The sequence below is a fragment of the Lissotriton helveticus genome, chromosome 5_1, assembly GCF_964261635.1.
Source record: "Lissotriton helveticus chromosome 5_1, aLisHel1.1, whole genome shotgun sequence".
NCBI classification, from domain to species: Eukaryota; Metazoa; Chordata; class Amphibia; order Caudata; family Salamandridae; genus Lissotriton; species Lissotriton helveticus.
Genome location: NC_136065.1, coordinates 931749390 through 931767574, shown reverse-complemented (window position 1 = coordinate 931767574; position 18185 = coordinate 931749390). Strand labels below are relative to the sequence as shown.

General features: G+C 44.9%; 1 protein-coding gene across 2 annotated transcripts in view; it reads left to right on the top strand.

The window, feature by feature from the left end:
- Nucleotides 1-18185, top strand: part of EXOC6 (exocyst complex component 6) — a 1337279-nt gene that overhangs the window by 61789 nt on the left and 1257305 nt on the right. The window lies entirely within an intron of this gene.

The following is an 18185-nucleotide window of genomic DNA, read 5'->3' as shown; positions in this document are numbered from 1 at the left end:
AACTAGGGTCACCATTTATCACAAGGGCACAGCTCTTCCGGGTCAGGACTTCCTGTTTACAGAACACTTCATTTCAGTGGCTTATGCGAATTTAAGTAAAAAAAAAAAAATGTTTTATGTATCTAGTGCACTCAGAGAAGAGTGTAAATAGAGGAAAAACCTCTAGAAGCCAGAGCTCATACATGAGAATGGACTGCAGAAATGGAAAACGTATATCCAAAGATCAATGGCCTGTAAAGGTGGCAGCAAACCGAATGGGCAAAACTACTAGGCCCCTCCTAACCAGAGTAACAACTAGTCTGACTACTCCCAGGAATTGATTGGCCCAGTTGCCCAAGGAAAGGCACGCAGGGATGTCTGGGGAGGGTACCTAACCACGCAGGGACTCTTCAGAAGGGTTCGCTAGCACCCCTTTATTCCTCAGAGGATTGATCTTCAGAGGGTGCACCAGCACCTCTGGAGAAGAGTTCACCTAGATCCCTTCATTAGGTTTCGTGTTTCAATCCTGTCCCTTCCAAGAAGACTCTCACTCATGTCTTTTGGGTAATAGAGACCACAGTCTGGAGGGACAGAGTAGAAAAATGTAAAGCGACACAAACCTTACAATCTCAGCCAGCAAAGCTAGAAAGATCTTACAGACATTAGCAAATCCGCCTTCACATTATAGTGATCATAACAGGCATAATCACTAAAACCTTACAGGCACAACCTTGAGAAAACTGTAGTGATATCGTCTAAATTCTACTATTATCTATGATGAAATGCCTCTGAACAAATAATGAAATAACTACTAGTGTCATCTGTCACCAAGGAAAAGTCAACAATAAGACTCCAGAAATTAGCATGAATTATCACTTTAATATCAACTTTACAAACATTTTGAAAACACGATCACAGCTGGTAATCATGCATTGGCTTGTTATTACAAGCATTTCATTTTAATAAATATTTCTGATTCCCAAAAACAAATATGACAGTCTCTCAAAATAATGGCTTTTCAGTTTTAGTTGTATCTTTGATCTCCATGTCATCAAGTACTCATGAATATTACTGCCCCATGGACAGAGTCTGGCTTTACATGTCTACATATCAACATCAAATTCCATGAACACCCATCGCATGCCAGGGATGACCATCACCGCTGGTGAAGAGAAGCACAATTGGGTCAAGAATGCCCACAATACGTTGTGGTCCCATTATACCAGGGATGGGCTCAATAATGCCAAAGATGCCAACATCATGCCAAGCATTGCTAGACTAAAAGTGGGAATAATTCTAACAGGGACACCACCAATAAATTAAGTAGGAACACCATTACACTAAGGCAAGCATTACCGCCTTCGGGTAAAGTCCGCGCTATATAAAAATGCATAAATACATGAATAAATAAATACCGCCTTCGGGTAAAGTCCGCGCTATATAAAAATGCATAAATACATAAATAAATAAATACCGCCTTCGGGTAAAGTCTGCGCTATATAAAAATGCATAATTAAATAAATAAATACATACCGCAAAACATCCTCGTTACTCTGCCGGCCTGCGACCAGGAAGTCAGGCAGGCCGGCGCGACACCCGGAAACAGGAAGTAGGAGGGCGGGAGCCTACCCCGCCTCCCACGGAAGAGCCGCGATTGGAGCCGTGTTGGGAGCACCGGAGCAGGCAGGAGCCTACCCTGCGCCCCGGTGCCGAAGGAGGGAAGAAGAGTCCTGCTGCCGGGCCTTGCAGCTGAGGAGAGGAAGCCGGTGAGTGCGTTGCTGAGCGGCGGGCGGGTGGGCAGGGGGAGGGGGGGAGCATGTAGGCGCGCGCGCGTGCGGGGGGGCGGCCTGTGTATGTGTGTGTGCGTGTGCGCGTGCGTGTATGTATGTGTCTTGGAGTGCGTGTGTGTGACTGTGGGGGAGGGGGTGTGTGTGTGAGCGAGTGTCTGTCTGCGACGTGTGTGTGTGTGTGTGTGTCTGTGTCTGTCTGTGTGCATGCATGCATGCGCGGTAGGCTGGGAGGGCGGCGCAGGACGGAACGTGCGCGTTCGCGCACACCAATCCAGCCTGGACTGCGCTCGTGCACCTTCTCGTCCGTCCTTCCCTCGAGACAGCTGACTATACGTCTCCGTCCCTGGAAGCATCCTTTGGATGCTAATTCCAGGGCGACACCTAAAAAGGGGGCAGAAAGTGGGAGGAAACTGCAATAAAAGCCCAGTTTCCTACACATACCATTTATTTATTGCTTGTGGCTACTGCAGAAAATGTTGATTTTCTTGATTGAATTTTGATATCAGCTATGACTATGCATCCGCAAACTCCAACAACCTGGCTCTTAAAAGGTAAACCTATTTCCGTGAGGCTTTTGATTGGTAGACTGGTTTAAGTGGCAAGGCTTTAAAATACAGCAATAACGTAAAGAAACTAAAGACGATGGAGTGTTCAACTCAACAATACATTTAAGGAAATAAAGACTGTATAGGGTCCAATCAAGTTAGATAACACAGTAAGAATTGAATTATTGAATTGCAAAAAAACGAATGAGATCTGATTCAGGAATCAACAGTTATAGCAAAAAAAAAAGTTACTTTTTCAAAACAGGTGTCTTCAGCTCCAGTGTTTAGTTCTTGTCTCAAAGTTCCACCAGGGGACCCTAGTTCTTGGCACTGAAAGGAGATACTGGGTCCTATTAGCAAAGCCATTTGAATATTTGCTTAGTGGTGCATTAATTGTATGACCGCAGTGTATGTTGATTCACAAAGGCGCATTTGTAAATGCATGTGCAGAAGAAGGTCAACCCCTATATGCAATATAATCCACCATGAGCACTGGAAACTCTGCACACAAAAAGTATTACTCAGGTTTATACATATGGGGAGCGAGAGATGGAACAGGGCCGAAAATGGGTAATTCTTTACTACAAAATGTAAGAAGCAAAGGGAAAATCAAGGAAGGGACCAAGAACGGCCACGCAAATCCACAGACACTCCCATAAAAGTGTAAATCAGATCCAATTCACTAACATTGTATTCCAAACTCAAGCATTACTGCGGGCCAACCAGGCTCAGGTTTACTCAGAACTTTACTCCAAGCCAGCCTTTAGGTAAGTCACACACCAGGCCACTCACGGGAACTGCAATTGAATCCACACAGAAAACATTGGTGGTGGGTCAACACTACCAGGTCGAGGGAAAGAGTGGTATAAAAGATTAACGAAAAAACGGTGTACACACTAACAGTTGGTATAAGTACAAAATACACACAAACAAAATAAAAAATGCACAAATGTGAAGCCACTAGACACATACCACACAGATCAGCAATCATAAGTAAACACAGGTAGCTAGTTGGTCAAACGAACACACAAAAATACAGATTACTTTGATAAACATGAGAACAATACTAAATTTACACACATGAAAAAATCCAGCTAAAAATGGAAATCACAAGGTATATACACGCCTGTATTTTGGGGATTGTGGAGGGTCTCCAACAAACCTGCACCCACCCTTCAATAGTTGCACCTCATCAAACAACCAGTCACATGCTGGTCAGCAGTATAAAAAAGCCTGCCACAAGCATGACTACTTTTCCACTGAGCTCCTCTTTCTGAGGATTGCCTATTTGAGGAACAGGGACATGATAGGCAGATTGAGGATCTCTGTCTTTGGTATGTATGGGGAAGAGGTAAGGGGGAGATACTATTTGCAACTCCGACTGATCATGGACATGTTTGCAGAATGATAGAAGGCGCTTACTTTTTTTTGTTGAAATTTGTTTATTGAGATTTTCAACAAAAACAAAATTATAAACATTACAGATGTTACATTATCTTATGCAGATGTCCCATAAAGCCACTTGATAAAAGACTCAAATGAAATCAATTTTAACAAAAACTACTACCAGTTAACTGTCTCTGTGTCATCATTTCACTTTGCAAGATTTAACCGAAGTACATTCAATACAAAGTTGCATCTGAACATTACCTATACCACGTAATATCGCGTGTGTGTGAGCTAGTTATGCGTAACAGCAAATTTTTGTGTGGGAACTCCACGGGAACCAACGTATTTAAGTGCGGGACTGACAGCTCTGGACACCTTATATAGTAGATGTCCCATATTTGTACAAACACTCAGCAACAGCAAACAACCTTAGCAACATCTTTTCTATATACAGCTAATTCACCTCTTATGCACTTATCTGAGTTTACCCTGGCCCTCGCCCATTGCAGAAACGGTTCCCAGATGTTACAAGGCCTGGACGCTGGAGGCATCAATTCCCAGTATACCCCCAACTGTGTATGCCCATATGTGACGTCGGCCAGCCATGTCTCAAATTTAGGTATTTTCGGTCTACCCCAACGGATTGCTATTTTTCTCCGTGCATAAAGTAATAAAAGGGCATGTAGCTTTCTGCTTTGGGGTACAGTATCACACGCAAGACCAAGTAAACCCAAGTGTGGGGATGGGGATCATTCCGTCCGATTTTTTGATTTATAGCTTCAAATATCTCTCTCCAGAACTCAATCAGCTTCGGACAATGCCATGCCATATGTAAAAATTATGCCGGTTCAAACCCACATCTCCAGCATTTCTCATCTTCTCTCACGTGCATCCTGTGGAGACTGACTGGAGTTCGGTAAAACCTGTGGAGAAATTTAAAGTGTACGAGTCTCAACCTATAATTTGGGGACAATTCCAGCAACTGCTTGCAGCAGAAGGACCATTGTTCGTCCTTTAACTGGGGATCTAGCTCTTCATTCCAGACCTTCATGGAATTTGGGACCACTACCGGGGCTTGATCTTGCATAGCTGTATAGAGGCGAGTCACTAGTCTACGCGGCGAAGCCCTTGCAAGAATATTCTGCAAAGCTTGTAATGTGGGGGGAGCATCTGGGAACCCCTCCCACAGTGAGCGGCATGCAACCTTCAATTTATGATAAGCAAATTTCTCTGGGAATGAGACCTCGCGTCCCTCCTCCTCCACTGGTGGTGGCCTAAATATGCCATCTGGGTATAAATCCGTAAACGTATGCAACCGTGTAGTTCCCATCAGCACTTCACCACCGCTCTCCTCCAGAAAAGCCAGCATCGGGTTTTTCCGCAAGATGATAGCAGGTGCATAGAGCAGCAGAAGACGAGCACGTCATTGTAGGTCCCGCCAGGCCCACCTCAGGGTGTCCGCCGTGTCTATATCCAGCGTAGGCCGAGGGGATTTCTTATAAATCGCTACAGACAGTGGCGTTGGCTTCACAGAGTCCAGTTCCACTGCCACATGGGGCTGTTATGGAGTTTGATATATCCAAAAATGTAGGAATTGGGCCTGTGCACATAGTGCATACAGCTGCATATCGGGGGCACCAAGTCCTCCCTGTCTCAGTGGCAAAGTCAGGTGGGCCCACGACACTCTGGCCTGGCCTCCCGCCCAAACAAGTGACAACAGCTGGGAGCGGAGACGTTGGAAGAAATGCTTCGTGAGGGGGATTGGCACATTTGTAAATAAATATAAAAATGTGGGTAGCACCACCATCTTCGATAATGCCACTTTACCTGCAATGGAAAGCGGTAGTTTGGACCAGATCGCTACCTTGCCCTCCAGCCAGTCCACAGCTCGCCCAAAATTTAAGTTCCAAATTTCCTGCACATTACGGCTAATCCAGATTCCCAGGTATTTAACCTCTTCTGCTTCCCAGCGTAACGGGAATTCCGACCTGACCTCGGGTGTGTCGTCTGTTAGTGGGAAAATCACAGACTTTTTCCAGTTTATGGTCACACCGGACAGGCCGCCAAATTTAATGAATTCACGAAGCAAGGGATCCAGGTTCTCTGCTGGATTCAGAACATATAGAGTCACATCATCTGCATACAGAGAAATTAATAAACTTCGAGTAGTGAAGCCTATTCCTCTGGCCGTATGGTGTTGACGGATTCTGGCTGCAAGGGGCTCCATGGCAATAGAAAAAAGCAGAGGTGATAGTGGACAGCCTTGTCTGGTGCCACGAGACACACTGAACGCCTCTGAAATCATGCCATTCACCCTGACTCTAGCCAGTGGTGCCGTGTAAAGCAGCTTTATTTGGGTCATAAACAAAGGACTGAATCCCATGCACGTCAGTATCCGAAATAGGTATGGCCACTCTAAGGAATCGAACGCCTTTGTGGCGTCTAGGAAAACGGCAGCAGCATGCACCGTAGGGTGGAGGTAATGCAGTACCGAAAAAATTGTTCAAAGGTTATGTGATGTTCACCTGCCGGGAATAAATCCCGACTGGTCAGGGAGAGCTACCATCGTGAGAAGGGGCTGGAGGCGGTTTGCTATGAGCTTTGCATACATTTTTATGTCCACATTTATTAGGGACAGCGGCCTCTACGAATCCAACGCCGTGTCCACCTTGTCTCGTTTCAATAAAGTCATTATCACTGCCTCCCGCGTTGTAGCTGGTAATATTCCTGTCTCCAATGCCTCTGCATACACCGCATGGAGTCTTGGGGCCAGTTCTTCTGCATAAGTCTTATAGAATGCTGTTGTTAGGCCATCAGGACCTGGGGCTTTATTCAAAGGCAACCCGCTAATCACCTGTGAAATATCTGAAATTGTTGTAGGTAGGTCCATGTATCGGCGATGCATGTCATTGAACCATACCAATGCAATGGAATCCAAGAATTCCTGCAAGTTCTCCAGGATTGTCGGCTGAGTTGCAGTGTATAGGTCAGAGTAGAAGTCCCTAAACTCGCGGAATACCTCGGCTTGTCCTGTAACGGTATGACCCTCAGGAGTAGTAATTGTGTGTATAAAAGTGGCGGAGTTGGATTTGCGGATCATTCCCGCTAGTGTACGACCCGACCGGTCCCCCTCCCCATATCTCCTCGCCTCAGCATACTTGCCCAAAAACTTGAGTTCTCTCTGGGCCTCTTCTGCAAATTCCAGTAATTTCACTTTTAACTCAGCTGCCATCCCGGGCTGGGGGTCAAGACAGAACCGGCGTTCAAGTTCTTTAATCTGTTTCTCGAGTGTTGTTATCGTACCCCTGATGGCCTTCAGGACCCCTGCTTGTCGGGCTATGCATTTACCCCGTATCATCACTTTGAAGGCGTCCCATAAGGTCGCCACAGTGGCCACCGATCCTGAGTTCAAATCAAAATAGTCTATGATATCAGTCCTAATCTCCTCTTTGAAGGCGTCATCCTCCGGGGGGGAGTCTCCAGCTAAAGGCGTGTGTGGGCGCGTCTGGGAGTGATAATGTGAGTAAGCAAGGGGCATGATCTGATAGTGAGCGAGCTAGATGACCTATCTCTGTTGTCCAGGAGGCTACATCAGAGGACACCAGCCAAAGGTCCAATCTGGACCAGGCAGCATGCTGACTTGATATACAAGTGCCCTCCCGGGCCAGTGGGTGTCTGACCCTCCAGATGTCAAGTAGATTTCCTTCAAGTATGATATCAGGTAGGGCACCACAGACGTGTGGGTGTAACTGACGTGATGCCCCTTTTCGGTTGAGCTCATCGTTTAATACTATAGAATGCGCTTACTTCACTACCTACCCATTTCTGTGCCATCAGTGCCAAGTTAATTGCTGCACTCTGCCTCTTAACCACTGAGTCATTCCTGAGGACCAGTAGGGCTATGACTGGCATCATAGAGCCAAGTCAATCTTAATGCTTGCACCAGGTATTGATATGCATTACGGGTCAATTGCAGTAGTAGCCCAACAAGACAGTAACTGCAGGACTGGCAACGAGTGGCAAAGCAATTATATGCCTTTGCCATTTACCCCCATGTGTTTGGAGTCATCAATGTGCAATCTATCTATGAAGCCAGGGCCACAACACAAATGAGTACATGCCTTTCATGGAGCTGTGGAAAAGTAAATTTTGCCATGTTCTGTGTCCCTACGTGTCCTCCATCTTATGTTATGTGTACATGATTAATATGCATATGTATTCCCCATGTTCGATTAAAGACGCAATTATAGTTGTGTCCATCTCTAGTATGCCAGTTTCCAGTTCTCGTGAAAGCTACGAATATCAGGCCTATGTAAAGTTACGTTGCCACGTTTCTCAGTGTGCACGTTATTTCATTGTAAAGTCCCTGTTTCTAGGCCTCAAAAGGGCCTGGACACCAGATTCAGCTCCTGTCTCCTGAATCCTCGCTGAGGAGCGATACAGCCCCCACCTGTATCCTCGACCCTTCACTTACTTCCTGCCTCACAGTGCCCGGCTCAGCCTGGCTCTGCCTGTTAGTCTGCCAAGAGTATGTTATGATTCTAGTTATCAGTCCAGCCCTCCTTCTCTGCATTCCTAAGCTACTGAATCGCATCAATAGTTTCCGTCACAATCTAGCCTTTACGTCTCCATGTAAGAGAAATACTGCATTTAATGGTCATTTCATATTCTTCATCACGCACTACATGTAGAATAATGCATGCTCCAGTCTTAGAGTCCGTTAGCCTCTCCCCTCCTGACTCTTAGTTTATATCAACATGTCCTCTAAACATCAGATACTAGATAGGGTTTAGGTACATGTCGCCCTGACTCTCCAGACTTCAGTCTCTACTCCTAGCACAGAGTTCATAGCCCCCAGCTTCTCCTAGTAACACGTCATTGTCAGTTTGCGCGCACCATTAGGTTAGAGGTCCCGGCTCCTTAGGTAGCCCCCTCCATGTTTCCGCCCCATTTATGACATATTCTGTTACGTTTACATCACATGTCTATGTACACGCCTCTTGTTACACCTACTTTCACCCTTATCTTTCGCGACTGCTATTGACCACACCCACTGCCCTGCCTATCGTATGTATTGTAATGCAATTGTTTTAGTATATATATACTTGTGTACTGTTATTAAATGTTACGCCGATCCTGATCTTGCCCCCGGCAGCGCTGCCATCCCATTCCTGTGCAGGTTGTCCTGTTCCTGTCCTTTATGCTGTATTAAACCTGCAAACTCCTACTACCTCGAATCTTGACTCTTATTTATTGAGCTATCTGTTATTACTATGTCCAGTAAAACCTAGATCCGGTATTATTTATTTATATACCACATAATGGCGCCCGAATAGGGACTTGCCCTTTCCCCACGCACCGGTGAAGCCACGCCGGCCCCCTGACCCTCTGCAGCCGTGACGGAACCATACCGTGCACGTGCAGATATTTCTGCTTCAAGTATCCCTCAGGCCCACGGAGGAGACGGAGGTGGCGGTCCAGCATCCAGACGAGGCGGTGGAGGAACGCGGCGAGTCCCGACCAGAGCCCAAGCCGAGAGTCCAAGGTCCGAGGTATCCGGAGGCCCACCCGTAACAGAAGTCCGAAGTTCGTCCGTCCGGCGTCGAAGCAGTCCAGTCCAGTCTGAGGCCTTCCGTTCTTGCTGCCCGGTGAGTACCATTGCTGGGGTAGTATCTAGACAGGGTCAGTCTAATTGACTCTGGTCCGTGGGTTGGTGGTACACAGACCCAAAAAAACGAAGTGTCCACTTCGGTGGATGCGGGTCCTGACGTGTCTCTTTATGAGACCGGTAAGTTTCGTACTGTTTTAGCAGTACATCTAGTTTCTGTTCTAGTCAGTTCTGTTCTCGAGAAATTCATGTATTCTGTTTTCAGTATTCCAGGTAGTATTCTGTTCGAACTGATATTTTAAATGTTCTTCATGTATTTTAATGTCGTGGTATGAATGTGGAGTAATTATCGTGTTCATTGTGTATTGTATTGTGTCTAGATTAACAGTTCAGTCATGCCGTTATTTTCCAGACTACGTCAGTTAAGAACTAGAAAAGGTCTGTTAGAAGAAGCAGTTCCTGTCCCGCCTAGGGACAGTCCAGGTCATTTTATGTATCAGAAGCATGGCATAAGTGCCATATTATATCTAGATTTATGGGTAGAGTATACCAAACAGTTAGAAGAAAAGTATAGATGGCCCGTATCGGGTACATGGGATGCCGAGTGCATCATGCGAGTAGAAGAAGCATTATGGAAAAAGAAAGCCAGACAGTCACAGAAAGATGCCATCGAGTTATGGCGCAAAGAATCTCATAAAAGAACCGAAAAAGAAATCAGAAAGTCAGAATTAAGTAGAGAATCTTTAGAACGAGCCCAAGAAAGGGAACTAATCGAGATAGATGAACGAGTCAAAACTGAACAGTCAGATAGACAGAGGCATGCCCTCATTAAGGGTATGTATCCTCTTCTTGCCGAGGGCTTGCCAAAAGCGACCCCGGAGGCGTCCAGTAATTTTCCGCCACCATTAGTTCCGACCAAGCTACGTCACAAACCGACCGCAGCTGATATTTTCATCTCGTCCTATTTGGACGACACAGTTCCAGAATATGCAAATCCTGTTCCGCCAGCTCCTGTAAATAATGTAAATCCTGCTCCTCCAGACACCGGAGTACCTGCCACGGTACCCCCGGTTCAGCCCACATTACAATTTCCCACTCTGCCAGCACGAAGAGTATCAGTCGACGATTCCAGCATAGGGGCCGCAGGAGGAGGTCCTCCTGGTACCCCGCCACCACACCAACGTAGAACGTTGGCCGAGTTACACGAATGTGCGTTACAGCGTACGCCCAAATATAAGTCCGTTGCAGATATCCGACGAGCTCTTACTGAATGCCGCTATGATCCGGTTGCAGGTGATGATAGTACAGTAATATATTCCATCCGTGTAAGACGGGTGACCGGGTATTTAGACACCCTACCAGATATGAAAGGAGATCTAGACAGAATATATCGTTTCATCCGTACAGGGGAGGATCCAGAAAATATTGGTGAAGCCATGTCCCAAAGGAAAGCTGAGATCCAGCTCATGATATTAAAGTTTCTGATTAATTGTCTAATAAGAGAACAAGACTACCCGACTAAAGATCCGGCCGAAATGAGAATCCTGACAAGGTGGAGTGATAATATAGCCGAGGGTAAGCACAAGACTATCAGTAGTATAGAGAGTATGTACAAGAGAATTCGTAAAGAAATAATAAAGTTACATGAACAACGTAAAGCAGCACAAGTAAGCGAGAAAGAGAATGACTCTTCTACAGAAGAGGTAGAGGACGAGAATCCCGTCAGAATAGCGTATGTAGGAAAATCTAGATTTCCAGACCGCCATTTACGCCTAGAACACAAGTCAGTTTTTCATCACCCAGCACCAGAACAAGGTTCTCTAGAACAAGTATTTCAAGCTACCGATCACATTTTGAAATCACGAATCGGTTATAGTGAGTTAAGTACTATGCATGAACAAGAACTAGTCCGATCAGCAGTCCGATGGATTACTGATTCTACCACTTTTCCAGATGAAATAGTGGCACAAATGTTTCTGAAACTGCCCCCAGCCGAGCAACGACTGGTGGGTATGTATATGATCCAGCACCTCATTACATTGTATGAGGGTCAACATTCTGATCCAGGTCCGTTACATGATGTCCTGAACGAGTTACTCCAGTATAGATGGAAAGGTTTAGGTACCGATTTAATTAGTGTTATTCTAGAACAGCGCCACAAATATAGAACGTTTCTGAACCCGCATTTTGTTCATGTCTCACCCCCAGAAAGTAAACCCTTTTACATAGATAGACAGAATCCGTTACGAGAAGTACACCCAGTTAGGACAACAGATGGTGAAATGCAACGAGTGTTTGTTTACACTCCGATTACCAAGATGGAACTCTTAGAGATGAAGAAATTAATTCCCTGTCATGACAAAGATCCAGCAGGGTTCCACCGAGAATTAAAAGACATGCTCCGTATGGGAGAATACACGTATCCAGATATAATTAAAATGCTAAAGGTCCTGTTGCCCGCAGGGGTATATGAAAAACTCAAGGAAAAAGAATGGGAGGTGGGAGAGAAAAAGATCGATTGGGCAGTTCTAGAAGCTGAAGATAAGATACGAGTACCAGGTACCGGTCTTGGAGAGAAATGTAAAGAATTACCTGAATTATTGATACAAGTTTTGCCAAGATTATTAGCCACTAAAAAGGAAGACTGGGATGCAATCTCAGCCTGTAAACAGAAACAAGACGAAGACACTAGTGATTTTTATTCTAGATTTGAAAAATGTTTTATTATAAACAGTGGCCTCAAGACAAGTAGTGAGTCATACCCTCATCTTTTTGTTACTAAATTAGTCGAGAATTCAAGTCCACAAGTTAAGAATCGAGTTTTGAAAGTCGAAAGTACATGGCAAGCTAATACCCCGTCCCAGATGTTACAGATGCTTCAGTATCACCAGAATAGAATCAGAGAAGAGCAAGATCATGAAAGAAAACGTATGAAAGACACGAAAATGAAAGTACTAGTTGCACAATCTGTTCCTCAAGACAGTCAGAAGAGGGGTCCGAATCAAGCCAGTCATCCTACAGCTCCCGTTAAAGGGACATGCAATTATTGTAAACAGCCAGGTCATTTCATAAACGAGTGTGCAGTTCTGAAACACAATATAGCTACTGGTAAGACTAAAGAAAGACCACGTCCGCCTAGACAAGAACAAGTTTCACAGACTTCTCAGCCACAGAATGCACAACAGACAGTTCCAGCACCGCAGCCTATTGCTGCAACACAGCATGTTACACAGCAGATGTACCAGTATGCACAATCCGAGTATCCAGAGTATCAGCCATATTCATGAAACAGCCTAGAGAGGGAGGTAGGCTTGCCTCTCATCGAGATACCTGTAGATCAAGAAGGTCCCTATGTTCATAGTCAAGTACTAGGGAAAGACAGAAAGTTTCTGATTGATACAGGGGCAAGTAGGACCACCATTAGTCACGCCGAAGTTCCAGGGGCTCCGCTCTCAGGCTCTAGAAATGTTTCCCTTGGATTTTCAGGAAAGCCTATTGTAAACGAGATATCTAAGCCAGTTACTCTAGAAGTAGGTCCATTGTCCCGCACTACTGATCTGTTACTTACGAAGTCATGTCCAGAAAATTTGTTAGGCATTAAGACACTGAAAGAATTAGGTGCAGTTATTTGCTGCTCCCCAGAGGGAATACGATTGTTTCTACGTGACTTCAAGGGTCACTATGTATTACGAGATTTTGATCCGAGATTGTCCAATGTTCCGCAGCATTTATGGGCGCAAGGTCCAACTGATGTAGGTTATATGCAAATCACACCCCATCGTGTGACTCTCAAGCCAGGTGTAGTGTTACCACGAATCAGACAGTACAGATTGCCACCTGAGGCTGTAGCAGCCTTATCCAAAATTATTGACGAGCTCATCGCTCAAGGAGTAGTTGTAGAAACTGACTCCAATGTATGTAATTCTCCGATCATTCCAGTCATGAAACGTACTGATCCAAATGCACCCCCAGTATATCGATTAGTGATTGACCTACGAGAACTTAATAAATGTATTATTCCCCAGTATCCAGTTGTCCCAGATATTTCTTCCCTATTGACAGCCATTGATTCCGAAGCCTCATTTTTTACAGTTATAGACCTCAAGAACGCGTTTTTCAGTGTCCCCATTCATGCAGACAGCCAGTTTCTTTTCGGATTTTGTTTAAATGGAAGGAGCTATATGTTCACACGAGCTCCTCAAGGTTTCACAGAAAGTCCTAGTATTTACAGTCAAGCACTTAAGAGACAACTAGACAACATTCACATGCCAACTGACACTGCCCTGCTCCAGTATGTCGATGATCTACTGATCACAGCCCGTTCTGAACGTACTTGCGAGCGAGCATCACTTACAGTCTTATATTTCCTTGCCGAGATGGGGCACAAGGTGTCCCCTTCGAAGCTTCAATTCTGTGTCCAGCAAGTGATCTATTTAGGCCACTTACTGTCCAAGAGGGGTAGGCAGTTGACACCAGACCGTATCCAGTTAATAGCGAGTCTTCCTCAGCCCAAGACCCAGAAGGAGGTACGTGCTTTTATCGGCCTTACTTCTTATTGTAGACAATGGATTCCTCAGTATGCATTTCTAGCTAAGCCACTGATACAGTTAACGACACAGGAGGCAGCCGTATCGACTGTCCTCCCTTGGACATCTGAACATACACTTAGTTTCAATGAGTTAAAGAAAGCTTTATGCCAAGCTCCTGTTCTAGCTACACCGAACTACAGTAAGCCTTTTACACTTTTCGTCACTGAACGTGAAGGTACAGCATTATCTGTTCTCACACAAGATCAAGTAGGACAATACAAGCCCTGTGCTTATTTTTCGAGCACACTAGATCCTGTAGCCCAGGCTCTGCCTGCGTGCCTCAAGTCAGTTGCAGCCACAGCACTAGCTATCAGACAAAGTGATTCCATAGTATTAGGACATTCCTTGACAGTACAAGTTCCACACTCCGTGGAAGTTCTTTTAAACCGAACACAGACTCAGCACTTGACAATTGCACATTTAACAGGTTATGAATTGACACTGTTCCAGCCACACATAGAAATCAGACGCTGCAACGTTCTAAATCCTGCTACACTGTTACCGTCAGTTAATTCGAATCCTGCCACACACGACTGTGTGGAAGTAGTTAATATTATGACTAAGCCAAGACAAGATCTGACAGATATTCCATTACCAGATCCAGACCTGACACTTTATGTGGATGGTTCATGTATGAGAACAAGTACAGGAGAACTAGTAGCCGCGTATGCAGTGACTACTGACACTGAAGTTATAGAAACACACCATATTGACACCCTGTCTGCTCAAGCAGCAGAGCTAGTTGCTCTGACACAAGCCTGCATACACGCTAAGAACCTGAAAGTTAATGTTTACACAGATTCACGCTACGCATTTGGAGTCGTACACGACTTTGGAGTGCTCTGGCAGGAGAGACAAGTAATATGCTGACAGATTACCTAGCTTCCTTGATGTCTGCCCTCAACTCTTGTCGTTCACAGGTTGCTGCCGCATTTCCAGACAATACCGAGGTGGCACCGCATGACATCGTTCCCGGATGCATGGTTCTTGTCCGGAACTTTGATCGTTCAAGTCCGCTGGAGCCTCGCTGGAAGGAACCCCGACAGGTCCTCCTGGCCACCCGTACTGCCGTCAAGCTGGAAGGCAGGAAGGGCTGGGTCCACCTGTCACATGTGAAAAGATTTTTTGGATTGAAGCCTGTTTCAAAGAACATTTCCGAGGATCTTAAAGACTGCCAAAGTACTATTCTTAAGGACTGTCCCACAAAAGACAATGATATTGAACCCTCCCCGTTAGAGAAAACTCCGCAACAGGAGTATAAGCTCAAATTAAGGTCTAGTAAAATAAGTCAGCCAGTTTGATTGTCTAAGTCCTCCCCTAGGTGAAACGGTTAGACCGGTTTCTGACATGTATATAATAGACCCCCATAGTGAGAGAGTTAGTCAAAACTCAATCCGATGTATCGTTTTTCTAAGTTTCATATTGTTTTTCAGTCTTATGATTTCCTGCACCAGTTATGCATTTTATTTGTATTTTCCAGTTTCTCATGTAAATAAGTCTGCTAATGCTACAGTAGAGCACATGTTTAGTGATCTGCCTCCTCATGAACTCTCTTATCGTCTCGCTATGCGAAATAATTCTTTTATCCGCATGTTACATTATTCACACCAGACCAGCAATGCCACTAATTGTTGGGTGTGTGGTCGACTCCCCCCTTTCCAGATACCGAAGGGAGTTCTGCCACTCTTTCCTTATCCATTTTCACATAATGGTTCGTGTGGAGCATGGTCCACGTTAACGTCATCCTCAACAGATATGTCTTTTCTTAACAGTACATGTTTTCCAGACAAGCAAGGTCTTCCCCACAGAACAGGGTTAGATCTAGAAAATGAAGTTTATAATTTAGGTAATTATTCTTCGAATTTCATGGTCCTGAATGTTCAGTCTGATACTACTCCAGACTTACCTGCTATATCAGTACTACCAGTTAAAGGCGAATTATGTGTCCGAAATAATGGTTCCGTACATTTAGGCCATAGTGATTGTACTACTATCGTCAAGTATAGTGACAGTAGGAAATCTATTTTCAAAGCTTCACGTCATTCTTATTTTGTTTGTGGTCAGACCGCATATGTTCGTCTGCCCCTCGATTGGGAGGGAACCTGTTACATTGCCTTCCTACTGCCACCAGTTTTTCTAGCCCCACCTGACTATCATAGGAATTCCCACCTAGTACATACTAGACACAAAAGAGATCTCCTGATTGTCGATTATACTGAAACTGCTCTAGAACAATATATAGATATCAATAAAGGTGTCTTCCCCTATTTAGGTACTGTCGTGAATAGTAAACTGATACGTAGATTAACCAGAACCCTTGAAGCAGTAGTGATTGAGACTACTTCTGCTCTAAGTAACTTAACCGAAGAGCAATCCTTTATGAGAATTGTCGTGCTCCAGAATCGTCTCGTCCTTGACGTCATACTGGCCGATAGGGGCGGGGCCTGTAGAGTCATCGGATCTAGTTGCTGCATTTTCATTCCTAATAACGCGCCGTCTGTTTATTCAGCCATAACCAGACTCCATAAAATTGCCCATATGTTACACCAAGATCCAGGCACCTGGACATGGTCCGGTTGGTTCTGGAATATAATTTCCGCCTGGGGATGGAAAGTATTGTCATTTCTGGGTATTGCAGTAGCGATCATATTCAGTTGCTGCCTCTGTATACAATGTGGCCCTGCGATTTGCGGCATTTGTGCTACCTCTTGTATTCCTAGTCCCAAGTCCCGTTCTAAATCCCGTTCCAAGAAAATTCGAGACGAGCAAATGATACTGTATGAAATGATAGATGGTATCATGAATATTGATGTTTCCTGATGGAAACGTAGTGACAAGGAGGGAATGTGGAAAAGTAAATTTTGCCATGTTCTGTGTCCCTACGTGTCCTCCATCTTATGTTATGTGTACATGATTAATATGCATATGTATTCCCCATGTTCGATTAAAGACGCAATTATAGTTGTGTCCATCTCTAGTATGCCAGTTTCCAGTTCTCGTGAAAGCTACGAATATCAGGCCTATGTAAAGTTACGTTGCCACGTTTCTCAGTGTGCACGTTATTTCATTGTAAAGTCCCTGTTTCTAGGCCTCAAAAGGGCCTGGACACCAGATTCAGCTCCTGTCTCCTGAATCCTCGCTGAGGAGCGATACAGCCCCCACCTGTATCCTCGACCCTTCACTTACTTCCTGCCTCACAGTGCCCGGCTCAGCCTGGCTCTGCCTGTTAGTCTGCCAAGAGTATGTTATGATTCTAGTTATCAGTCCAGCCCTCCTTCTCTGCATTCCTAAGCTACTGAATCGCATCAATAGTTTCCGTCCCAATCTAGCCTTTACGTCTCCATGTAAGAGAAATACTGCATTTAATGGTCATTTCATATTCTTCATCACGCACTACATGTAGAATAATGCATGCTCCAGTCTTAGAGTCCGTTAGCCTCTCCCCTCCTGACTCTTAGTTTATATCAACATGTCCTCTAAACATCAGATACTAGATAGGGTTTAGGTACATGTCGCCCTGACTCTCCAGACTTCAGTCTCTACTCCTAGCACAGAGTTCATAGCCCCCAGCTTCTCCTAGTAACACGTCATTGTCAGTTTGCGCGCACCATTAGGTTAGAGGTCCCGGCTCCTTAGGTAGCCCCCTCCATGTTTCCGCCCCATTTATGACATATTCTGTTACGTTTACATCACATGTCTATGTACACGCCTCTTGTTACACCTACTTTCACCCTTATCTTTCGCGACTGCTATTGACCACACCCACTGCTCCGCCTATCGTATGTATTGTAATGCAATTGTTTTAGTATATATATACTTGTGTACTGTTATTAAATGTTACGCCGATCCTGATCTTGCCCCCGGCAGCGCTGCCATCCCATTCCTGTGCAGGTTGTCCTGTTCCTGTCCTTTAGGCTGTATTAAACCTGCAAACTCCTACTACCTCGAATCTTGACTCTTATTTATTGAGCTATCTGTTATTACTATGTCCAGTAAAACCTAGATCCGGTATTATTTATTTATATACCACAGAGCGACACATGGTAGTTTCATCTTGTATTTGTCGGTGATTGTACATCAATTGTTTGGCAGCTTGCACCACCCATTGCCCCGTCATCGCTGCCAATGATGCTACCTAGACAACTACTAACCATTTCCTTTGTCTGAAAGCGCAACCGTTTAGATAATTCCAGGTCCCAAAAGCTAAAGGAATGGCTGGGGAGTCAGGTATTAGTATTTTTTTATATATATTGTATTCATGAACAACCGTTGTTCTGCTCATCTC